Below are 12,407 nucleotides of genomic sequence, written 5' to 3'. Positions count from 1 at the left end.
GTGCTGCTGTAACCTAATCGCCAATGCTCTGTGCTTTTAGCAGTGACGATAAGAAAATGAACTTCGATAAAAGTAAAATGTAAATAAAGAATGAAATGGAATCACTGTTATTCGAAAAATATGGAAAGAAAGTTACCAGTTTCGTTACTGAATAAAGAAAATTAACTTTCAGCAGCTGAAATGAGAAAAAATACTGTTTCTGTAATTACTGATTCGTGTTACTGGTGAATTTGTGCAAGAAGACTTGGTTTGTTGTCAGGTGAAAATAGAACGAAATTGTTAAATGTTACGTTAGCACAGCTTCAAATGGATATGTCACAGTGGTTAAAAACTTTTCAATTAAATCGTAAACCATGGAAACAATTTAGCAATGCCTAGAGAACAACGAAATTTCACTAACTGTGAAGGGTTACGTAAAATACTGAAATCGTGACGTCATTCTCTGTAATGCTTACTTTCGTTAGTTTTGTGCAGAAGGGATTTATACTTATTCATTGCCAAATGCTGTCATTTAAACCAGAGAACATTATAATGATTAGAGCCATACTCAAGAATCACTTTTATGTATTAGCAAAGCTAAGTTTCAATTGCGCAAATGGGTCTAAATTCGAGAAATGATTTTGCTGACTTATTGATCGCAAATAACTTCAACTTATTCGCTAACAGCCACTGAAAATCACTTTGTACAGTTACCATTGTTTGTTCAAGGCTTAAAAACTCTTCTGAGTGATTGCAGTTGCGTAAAATGAAAACTTATTTACCATTAAAAATACTAAAAATACAATTTATTTAATTTTAATTTTAAAGCACTGATTTTGAAATTGCTGTTCAAATTACTAGGAGTAAACACATTTGTCAATTACTGTCTTGCAGACAATTGAAACTTTAATTACTGGTACTTCTTTCAGCATAGCAAAAAGTTACTCACCGATTTGTTATTTTATTTGACTTATATTGTGTCTGGCACAGTTGTTAGAACGGTTATCAAGATTTAAGTGAGTTTGAACATGGTGTTATAGTAGGCGCACGAGCGACGGAACACAGCAGCTCTGACGTAGCTATGAAGTGAGGATTTTACCCAACGACCATTTCACGAGTGTACCGTGAATATCAGGAATCCGGTAAAACATCAAATCTCCGACATCGCTGCGGCCGGGAAAAGATCCTGCAAGAACGGGCCCAACGACGTCAGAGGATAATCGTTCAACGTGACAGAAGTGCAACTCACCAACAAATTGCTGCAGATTTCAATGCTGTACCATCAACAAGTGTCGGTGTCCGAACCATTCAACGAAACTTCACCGATATTGGCTTTCGAAGTCGAAGGCCCACTCGTGTACCTTTGATCACTGCTCGACACAAAGCCTTACGCCTCGCCTGTGCCCGCCAACACCGACATTGGACTGTTGGTGACTGGAAACATGTCGCCATGTCGGTCGAGTCTCGTTTCAAATTGTATCGAGCCGATGGACATGTACCGGTATGGAGACAACCTCATCAATCCATGGACCCTGCATGTCAACAGGGGACTGTTCAAGATGGTGGAGGTTCTGTATGGAGTTGGGAGTGTGCAGTTGGACTGACACGGGACCCCTCGTAGTCTAGATACGACTCTGACGAGTGACACGTACGTGAGCATCCTGTCTGATCACCTGCATCCAATCATGACCTTAGTGCATTCCGTCGGACTTGGGCAATTCCAGCAGAGCAATGCGACACCCCACACGTCCAGAATCGCTACTGAGTGGCTCCAGGAATACTCTTCTGAGTTTAAACACTTCCGCTGGCCACCAACCTCCCCAGACATGAACATTGTTGAGCATATCTGGGATGCCATGCAACGTGCTGTTCAGAAGAGACCTCCACCCCTTCGTACTCTTAACGGTTTATAGACAACCTTGCAGGATTCATCGTGTTAGTTCCCTCCAGCACTATTTCAGATATTAGTCGCGTACGTGGTACGTCGTGTTGCGCCACTGTTGCGTGTTCGCAGGGGCCCTACACGATACTAGACATGTGTACCGTTACCAGTTTCTTTGGCTCTTCAGTGTATATATGGGTGAGCATTTATAGTGTCGTGGCCATGTTGTCCGAAACGAAGGAGAAAATCAGAAAATCGAAAATGTTTTCACACAAAATATGCAGTATTCATAAGGGGACATAAGATAGTGGCCATGACTCGTCCTTAAAATACCATTCTCAATGTTTTTTTAAGAGTGAAATAAATTTTTTTGTGGGATGATGTGTTCTTTTCTACAGAAATGGAAAGGGCATTCAGTTCTGAGTATAAAAACTATTGCACATTTATCCACTAGGGGTGATATATGTTGTGATATTGGACAAATAATACAGCAAATGGTTTTCACACATTTGATTTTACTGGGAGCCATTTACTTACAATACGTATACTTGTACACTGCATAACTGTAATTCACGTTCATATTACAATGTCAATTTAGTAAATGCTCAGAACGAAGACCATTAACTTCGATGAATTTCCGAAAACGCGTTCCAAAAGACAGCTGAACATGAATCAACATTTCTTTACTGATTCCTGCAGAGATATTTCGAATTTGTTGACACATATTTTCCGGTGTGTCTAGCATTTATTGATAATCTTTGCTGTTAATTGGTCCCCATAAGAAAAAGCGTGGAGACGTGAGATTAGGGCGAGCGAATTGGCCAATGGACAGGCCCACTATGTCCTATCCACCGATCAGGATAATCTCTGTTCAGTATTTTTCGAGCTATATCTGAGTAATGAGATCGGCAATCATCGAATTGATACTACGTGGCACACAGTTCCACAAGGGGCGCATCTTCAAGCAACGCTGGAAGTTCTTCGTCAAAAATTTTGAGCATTTCTAGCCATTCAGTTTACCTCCATTGAAGAACGATCCAATGATAATTAATGCCAGAATTCCGCACCAAAGATTCACACTCCACTATCTTTGATGCTCAGTTTCCCGTAACCATCTTGGATTTTCTACTGAGGAATAATACATACCTTTTTCAATTTGTACTGGAGTCCATTGCCAGAATTTAACACGATTCTCGAAATCATCCCCGTGAAAGACTTGATGGGGACCAATGTTATACGGATGGAATTTGTTATGGCTCTGAGCACTATGGGACTCAACTTCTGAGGTCATTAGTCCCCTAGAACTTAGAACTAGTTAAACCTAAGGACATCACAAACATCCATGCCCGAGGCAGGATTCGAACCTGCGACCGTAGCGGTCCTGCGGTTCCAGACTGCAGCGCCTTTAACCGCACGGCCACTTCGGCCGGCGGAATTTGTTATGCTTAGGTATATGAAGAACACTCCTTCGAGAAATTCTCGAATCATGTTGCAATTGACGGGCACGTACGTGAGGATTAACGGCAGCTGCAGCTAATACAGCGACTTCCGAATATTCCCCAGTAGCAGTTCTTCTTCGATAATGTTTTCTTGGTGCGACACCTCCAGATTCAGAGAATGTCGTCGTAACTGCCGTCTGCTTCACGTCTGCTGTGCAGCGAACTACCTTACTTTAAATATTAACTGTATTTTTCTTACTTGTCCCTTTTTCTTCCGTGTGTTTTTGCTTTTAGGAAGCTTTAATTGTCGAGTGCTAGTAATAGTGTTCCACAGATTTCGTGTTTGTTTTGAATACAGTCAGAGAGAGACCCTTTAGTCAGCCATAGTGCCAGTAGTGCTAGTGTTTGTTTTCAATACAGTCCAGAGACAGGTAGTGCTATTTTCATTGTTTTCTACAAGAAGTGGCTAGCAACCACAGTTTAGTCAACAATCAGCCGCCTTTAGTAAATCAGCAGTCTAGTTAAAAGTTGATTAACTCTATACAGTAAATTGATTTCTTAGGATGGATAGGATGTGTGACTGCTCTGTACGGACGCAGGAGGAGCTGGCCACTGTTGCGAACAGCTGAACGTGTTGATGGTCGCGGTCAGCCGTCTTCAGGCTGCTGCCTCGGAGTGTAGCGGCAGTGGGGAGCCTGGTGCGTCGCATGGTACACCCCAGGTGTTACATGCTTCACCCACTGTCTCTGCTGCAAAGACATCTTCGCGGGTACCGGGCGCGGTTGGGCGACCCCCTCTCCAAGGAGAGTGGCGGGTTCAGTGGCGGTCACGGCGCACGAGGCGGAGGGTCAATGTGGAGGCTGGCCGTGTGGAATCGCCCGCTCTGCCTGTGAGTGGACATGTAGCCACCCCTTCAGCAAGGTCCGAGCAGGCACACGGGGGGAGGGGTGTATTAGTTATCGGGAGCTCCAACGTTAGGCGGGTGATGGAGCCCCTTAGGGAAATAGCGGAAAGGTCGGGGAAGAAGGCCAGTGTATACTCTGTCTGCTTGCCGGGGGGTCTCATCCGAGATGTGGAGGAGGCCCTGCCGGCGGCGATAGAGAGCACTGGGTGCACCCGACTGCAAATTATTGCTCATGTCGGCACCAATGACTCTTGCCGTCTGGTTTCAGAGGTCATCCTCAGTTCGTACAGGCGGTTGGCGGAATTGGTGAAGGCGGAAAGCCTCGCTCGCGGGGTGGAATCAGAGCTAACTATTTGTAGTATTGTTCCCAGAACCGATCGTGGTCCTCTGGTTTGGAGCCGAGTGGAAGGCTTAAACCAGAGGCTGAGACGATTCTGCGGAGATCTGGGGTGCAAATTTCTCGACCTCCGCTATCGGGTGGAGAAATGTAGGGTCCCCTTGAATAAGTCAGGCGTGCACTACACGCCGGAAGCGGCTACAAGGGTAGCGGAGTACGTGTGGAGTGCACATGTGGGTTTTTTAGGTTAGAGAATTCCCTCCCTAGGCCCGACAAGACGCCTCCTGAGACGCGGCAAGGTAGGAGTAGGCAAAATGCATCAGGAAATAACAATATTAATGTGCTAATAGTAAACTGCAGGAGCGTCTATAGAAAGTTCCCAGAACTGCTCTCATTAATAAACGGTCACAACTCCAATATAGTACTAGGGACAGAAAGTTGGCTGCAACCAGACGTAAACAGTAATGGAATCCTAAACTCAGATTGGAATGTATACCGCAGAGACAGGCTGGACAGTGAAGGGGGAGGCGTGTTTATAGCGATAAGAAGTGCAATACTATCGAAGGAAATTGACGGAGATCCGGTATGTGAAATAATTTGAGTGAAGATCACGGTTAAAGCAGGCTCAGACATAGTAATTGGATGTCTCTATAGGCCCCCTGGCTCAGCAGCTGTTGTGGCTGAGCACCTGAAGGATAATTTGGATAATATTTCGAGTAGATTTCCCCACCATGTTATAGTTCTGGGTGGAGATTTTAATTTGCCGGATATAGACTGGGAGACTCAAACGTTCATAACGGGTGGCAGGGACAAAGAATCCAGAGAAATTTTTATAAGTGCTTTATCTGAAAACTACCTTGAGCAGTTAAACAGAGAACCGACTCGTGGTGATAACTTATTAGACCTTCTGGTGACAAACAGACCCGAACTATTTGAAACAGTTATCGCAGAACAGGGAATCAGCGATCATAAAGCGGTTACTGCATCGATGATTTCAGCCGTAAATAGAAATATTAAAAAAGGTAGGAAGATTTTTCTGTTTAGCGAAAGTGACAAAAAACAGATTACAGAGTACCTGACGGCTCAACACAAAAGTTTTGTTTCAAGTACAGATAGTGTTGAGGAACAGTGGACAAAGTTCATAACCATCGTACAATATGTGTTAGATGAGTATGTGCCAAGATCATAAGAGATGGAAAAGAGCCACCGTGGTACAACAACCGAGTTAGGAAACTGCTGCAGAAGCAAAGGGCACATTACACCAAACATAAACATAGCCAAAGCCTTGCAGACAAACAAAAATTACGCGAAGCGAAAAGTAGTGTGAGGAGGGCTATGCGAGAGGCGTTCAATGAATTCGAAAGTAAAGTTCTATGTATTGACTTGGCAGAAAATCCTAAGAAATTTTGGTCTTGTGTCAAAGCGGTAGGTGGATCAAAACAAAATGTCCAGACACTCTGTGACCAAAATGGTAGTGAAACACAGGATGACAGACTAAAGGCCGAAATACTAAATGTCTTTTTCCAAAGCTATTTCACAGAGGAAGACTGCACTGTAGTTCCTTCTCTAGATTGTCGCACAGATGACAAAATGATAGATATCGAAATAGACGACAGAGGGATAGAGAAACAATTAAAATCGCTCAAAAGAGGAAAGGCCGCTGGGCCTGATGGGATACCAGTTCGATTTTACACAGAGTTCGCGAAGGAACTTGACCCCTTTCTTGCAGCGGTGTACCGTAGGTTTGTAGAAGAGCGTAGCGTTCCAGAGGATTGGAAAAGGGCACAGGTCATCCCAGTTTTCAAGAAGGGACGTCGAACAGATGTGCAGAACTAAAGACCTATATCTCTAACGTTGATCAGTTGTAGTATTTTGGAACATGTATTATGTTCGAGTATAATGACTTTTCTGGAGACTAGAAATCTACTATGTAGGAATCAGCATGGGTTTCGAAAAAGACGGTCTTGTGAAACCCAGCTCGCGCTATTCGTCCACGACGAGACTCAGAGAGCCATAGACACGGGTTCACAGGTAGACTTCTGCAGTTCCCCACAGTCGTTTAACGAACAAAGTAAGAGCATATGGACTATCAGACCAATTGTGTGATTGGATTGAAGAGTTCCTAGATAACAGAAGGCAGCATGTCATTCTCAATGGAGAGAAGTCTTCCGAAGTAAGAGTGATTTCAGGTGTGCCCCAGGGGAGTGTCATAGGACCGTAGCTATTCACAATATACATAAATGACCTTGTGGATGACATCGGAAGTTCACTGAGGCTTTTTCAGATGATGCTGTGGTGTATCGAGAGGTTGTAACAATGGAAAATTGTACTGAAGTGCAGGAGGACCTGCAGCGAATTGACGCATGGTGCAGGGAGTGGCAATTGGATCTCAATGTAGACAAGTGTAATGTGCTGCGAATACATAGAAAGATAGATCCCTTATCATTTAGCTACAAAATAGCAGGTCAGCAGCTGGAAGCAGTTAATTCCATAAATTATCTGGGAGTACGCAATAGGAGTGATTTAAAATGGAATGATCATATACAGTTTATCGTCGGTAAAGCAGATGCCAGACTGAGATTCATTGGAAGAATCCTAAGGAAATGCAATCCGAAAACTAAGGAAGTAGGTTACAGTACGCTTGTTCGCCCACTGCTTGAATACTGCTCAACAGTGTGGGATCCGTACCAGATAGGGTTGATAGAAGAGATAGGAAAGATCCAACGGAGAGCAGCGCGCTTCGTGACAAGATCATTTAGTAATCGCGAAAGTGTTACGGAGATGATAGATAAACTCCAGTGGAAGACTCTGCAAGAGAGACGCTCAGTAGCTCGGTACGGGCTTTTGTTAAATTTTCGAGAACATACTTTCACCGAAGAGTCAGGCAGTATATTGCTCCCTCCTGCGTATATCTCGCGAAGAGATCATGAGGATAAAATCAGAGAGATTAGAGCCCACACAGAAGCATACCGACAATCCTTCTTTCCACGAACAATGCGAGACTGGAATAGAAGGGAGAACCGATAGAGGTACTCAGGGTACGCTCCGCCACACACCGTCAGGTGGCTTGCGGAGTATGGATGTAGATGTAGATGTAGATGTGATCGCAAGTCGTTGAAAACTTCTTACAGATGTCTCTCTCCTGACAGGACAACGTTATCCGTGTAATTTGCAAGCTGCTTCAGCGTTCATTAAACCGAAGTGGTGCTCACTGAGAACAATATGTGATGTTCTTATGAGGTTTAAATTGGCAATGGATAAACTCATAACGATGTCAACAAACCTGTAAACAAATGAGTATTGTTATGGGAATAGAAATAAAAGATCAACAAACCAGCTTACGTCAACAAATGAATTTGCTTCACAAAATTATAATAACAAAATAAAAACAGAGAGCGAGAGAGAGAGATAGAGAGAGAGAGAGAGAGAGAGAGAGAGAAGTATTTGCTGCCGTCTTTGTCCAGTACCACATTACTTATCACCCCTAGCGGATAATTGTACTTCCCTCAAAGCGACCACATTATCCACCTTCCCCTATACCAATATTGGTTAGAGCTGAAAGACTAAATTATTGCTACACCTGTGCTTGTGCAGGACAAATATCTCAATACACGCGAAGCAGTTGTACAGTACACGGTTATAACTCATATTTTAACTGTTTTTTTTTTTTAATTTTTCAATGGTGTGTAATACGGAGGAAGCAAACTGAAACACACATTCACATGAAACAATGTTTGTATCGGTCAAAACACTGTAGCTGTTTTGCAGAGAAGAACGATTTACAACTTCGTTTTCAGTGATTTTTCGCCAATACTGTACAAAAATAATAGAATGTTTTTTTTAAAACAACGTTTCCGTGTTCAAGCGATCTAATTCTACTACACACTCGTCGACACGGTGTAAAACAGGAAACTCTTTCGAGTACATGCAGTGATAGATAAAAGGTGTTGATATATCAAAGCGCGAATATGCTCAAAATTTACGAAGAAAGGTTTCTGCGTCACTAGAACGTCTGCTTGCCTGTATATAATCCGACATGTAGTATTCAACTCGTATCAGGACGAATGTGATTAGAAAAGAGCTGAATAATTTTTCTCGTTTTTGTTTTAGACAAGAAGCGATGAATGATACTAACGAATTTTAGAATAAAGTGCAGCTAGACAATTTTTTCGAAGGAAGCACTCCGCTCCAAGAGAAAAATAACAAGAGAATGTTTAACGTCACCCTGGACGCCAACAAGCTCTAGCCTGCTTGGCTGCAAACGTTTGCTGCTTATCTAGACTTTACGTAAACTCAGCTATGTGAGAAATGTTGCATTCTTCTAAACTGCCATTCTTATAAAACTGGAGTTTTGTCAAAAATCTACGCAAACGTAGTAGTATTAATCGTTGACCACTAAATTCTTCTTAGGTTCTCCATCGGATTACAGTGAGAGATATTGGTTGGACATTATGTTTCATCGTATTCCTGTTTCTTCCTTGAGAAACTGAGAGTGAAGAATGTCTGTTAACTGGAGGCCGTCCAGTAGACAATTTTCTATTTGAGAAGGCGAACTTCCTTTCCATCGATATGAGAATGTAACGTACACCATATCCGACTAGAATCCTTGCGGTTTCCTTGAAAAACCATCAACTTTTCTTAAATTTCAACAGCGAAATGTTGATCTACGTGGAACGTCTAAGCTTAGTTACTTCTTACCATTAGATATTATATGCTTCGTGTGGAACGTCTAAGTGAATCATTCATTACCACTAAATCTGATAATGCTTACAGTCATCCTTAAAATCTTCTACTTACATTTCACTGACACGTTACAGCCGTCCTAGTGACATTAGGAGTGTTTGTGTTGGCATATAACTGAAAGGATTGTGAAATAAAGATTGTGGCGAAATCCTACACGCAGAACGGTTTTGCTATTATTGAGAGTTGCCTTTTATTAACTCCATAGATTGTACATACAAAAGCGTAATCCGTGAAAGTACTACACTGAAGCGCCAAAGAAACTGGTATAGGCATCTGTCTTCAGAGATATGTAAACAGGCAGAATACGGGGCTGCGGTCGGCAACACCTAAATAAGTCAACTGTCTGGAGCAGTTAGATCGGTTACTGCTGCTACACGGCAGGTTATCAAGATTTAAATGAGGTTGAACGTGGTGTTGTAGTCGGCGCACGAGCGATGGTACACGACATCTCCGACATAGAGATGAAGTGGGGATTTTCCCGTACGACCATTTCACGAGTACATCAGGAATCAGGAATCCGGTAAAACATCAATTCTCCGGCATCGCTACGGCTGAAAAAAGATCCTGCAAGAACGGGGCCAACGACGACTGAAGAGAATCGTTCAACGTGACAGACGTGCAGTCCTTCCACAAAATTGATGAAGATTTCTATGTTGGGCCATCAAATAGTGTCAGCGAGCGAACCATTCCACGAAACATCATCGGTATGGGCTTTCGGAGCCGAAGGCCCGCTCGTGTACCCTTGATGACCGCACGACACAAAGCTGTACGCCTCGCCTGTGCCCGTTAACACCGACATTGGACTGTTGATGAATGGAAACATGTTGCCTGGTCGGACGAGTCTCGTTTCAAATTGTGTCGAGCGAATGGACGTGTGTAGGTACGGAGACAAACTCTTGAACCCATGGATCCTGCATGTCAGCAGGAGATTGTTCAAGTTTGTGGAGCCTCTGTAATGGTGTGAGGAATGTGGAGTTAGAGTGGTATGGGACAGGTGACACGTGCGTAAGTATCCTGTCTAATCACCTGCATCCATTCATTGTGCATTCCGAAGGACTTGGGCAATTCCAGCAGGACGATGTGACAACCACAAATCCAGAATTGCTACAGAGTGGCTCGAGGAACACTCTTCTGAGTTTAAACACTTCCGCTAGCCACCAAACTCCGCAGACGTGATCATTATTGAGCGTATCTGGGATGCCTTACAACGTGCTGTTCGGAAGAGATTTCCAACTCCTCGCACTGTTACGGATTTATGGACAGCCCTGTTGGATCCATGGTGTCAGCTTCCTCCAGCACTACTTCAGACATTAGTCGAGTGCATGCCATGTCGTGTAGAGGAACTTTTGCCTTCTCGCGGGGGCCCTACATGATAATAGGCAGGTGTACAAATTTGTTTTGGCTCTTCACTGTGTTTACTAATCACAGGTGTTATCAAGCAACCCACATCCTCCATATCCAGGTCATGCAGGTGAATGAGGCTGATTCTGTTGCCATCTGAAGTGCCTCGCACCATGGTGTATATTTTTCAGTCTCATCCTTCTAATTTATCTTGAATTTTCATTTTTTTGGTGTCAAATCTATCGTTAATTTCATCAATTTGTCCTTGCATAGTTTCAACATTACTATTAATAATATTGATTTAACTTTTTAAATCTCTAATTGAATTTCTCACAACTACTCTTGAATTTACTTCATCACTTTGTTTACTGATCTTAACCCCTTGCATCTGAATTTGCTTACTTTGTGTTTTCTCAAGTGTTTCAATTTTGTTGTTAATGTTGTAACGCTACCGCCCTGCTCGGACGTACGTTAGCTCTATAAAGCCTGTACTGTAATAAGTTCACGGGCTTCACCTTATAAACAAGGATTTTAGTACATTCGTTGACCGCGTGTACCTAATAGAAGCAAGATCGGACTTATACTCAGTCAATAACTACAGTGATGTATCAAGAAAAAAAAGCAAAGTATAATCACTCTTTCGCATGGACAAGAAGTACACACAGTAGATGCTACCTATAATTAATAATTCGGTCGCCAGCCTACTTAGGCAATGAGTGAGTTTTTCCTTGTACAAGTGGGTGCATGTACAAGCATAGTACACGTAGTAACGTTACGTTATATGGCAAAGTTTGAAACCGGAAAAATCCACTGAACTAAAGTTTTCTCTTATTGTACTAATTTGGATGAGCTAAATTTACACAACACCACACAGCAATGATTACTACGAACTACATTTTGTATATTGAGCTGACTGAAATCGGGCATAGATTGCCCTAGCATCGACAATCTTGAAAGTACACACACAATATCACTATTAATGATGGAAAAACACTAATACACTTAGGATTAATATAGAATTTAGCTTTACTGGTCAAATCTGATCAACACATTTCAAGGTTTGAAAGAATGGACAAGAGAAGGGGGGGGGGGGGGGGGCTGAAACTGTTATGGTCGCTAAACTGAAACTATTAAGTACTGAAGGCAAATTAACACTCAAAATTATCAATCTATGGATAACTACTCTTTTGTCTTGCTTCTGAGTAATTTAACTGTCATTATTTCTGTCTCAAATTAATTAAATAACACCGCTAACTCAATTAAAAAAAAACTCTCTTTCAATTTAGTCATACTTTTGTTCTTTACCAACATTTGCAATAACCCACTAAACTTTAGACTTCTTTATTGCATCGATTAATCTGCTGATAATTTTCGTTAACACTAACATTAAACTTTCAGTTCAGGATACTCGGGTTGCACAATACGAGGTAAGGATCCTGTCTGGGTCAGTGATCAGGATCAGTACTGGCTAAGGCAATTCTGGTAAAAGTCACGTTATTATTGAACAGTTAGAAACAGTTTCGACACTGGTCCACACAGATACACTTCTAAAGATGAAATAAATGTTTGACCTGTGCAAGTCGGTGCGGCGGGTGGCGGGCAGCGAGATAGCGGGCAGCACGGCACACATACAAGCACGGCTAAGGCTCACACAACATCGGCCCTTTCCATCTTCTTAGCGTCGTAATCTTTCCAATTTTGTGCCTCAGAATATAGCCATGCCAAGTAGTCGTCGGAATCGGTTCATCCGAGGCTCAATGGAATCCACTTTTCCTGGGTAGC

The sequence above is a fragment of the Schistocerca piceifrons genome, chromosome 1, assembly GCF_021461385.2.
Source record: "Schistocerca piceifrons isolate TAMUIC-IGC-003096 chromosome 1, iqSchPice1.1, whole genome shotgun sequence".
Lineage (NCBI taxonomy): Eukaryota > Metazoa > Arthropoda > Insecta > Orthoptera > Acrididae > Schistocerca > Schistocerca piceifrons.
The sequence above is the reverse complement of the archived record's forward strand: the minus strand, read 5'-3'. Positions refer to the sequence as shown.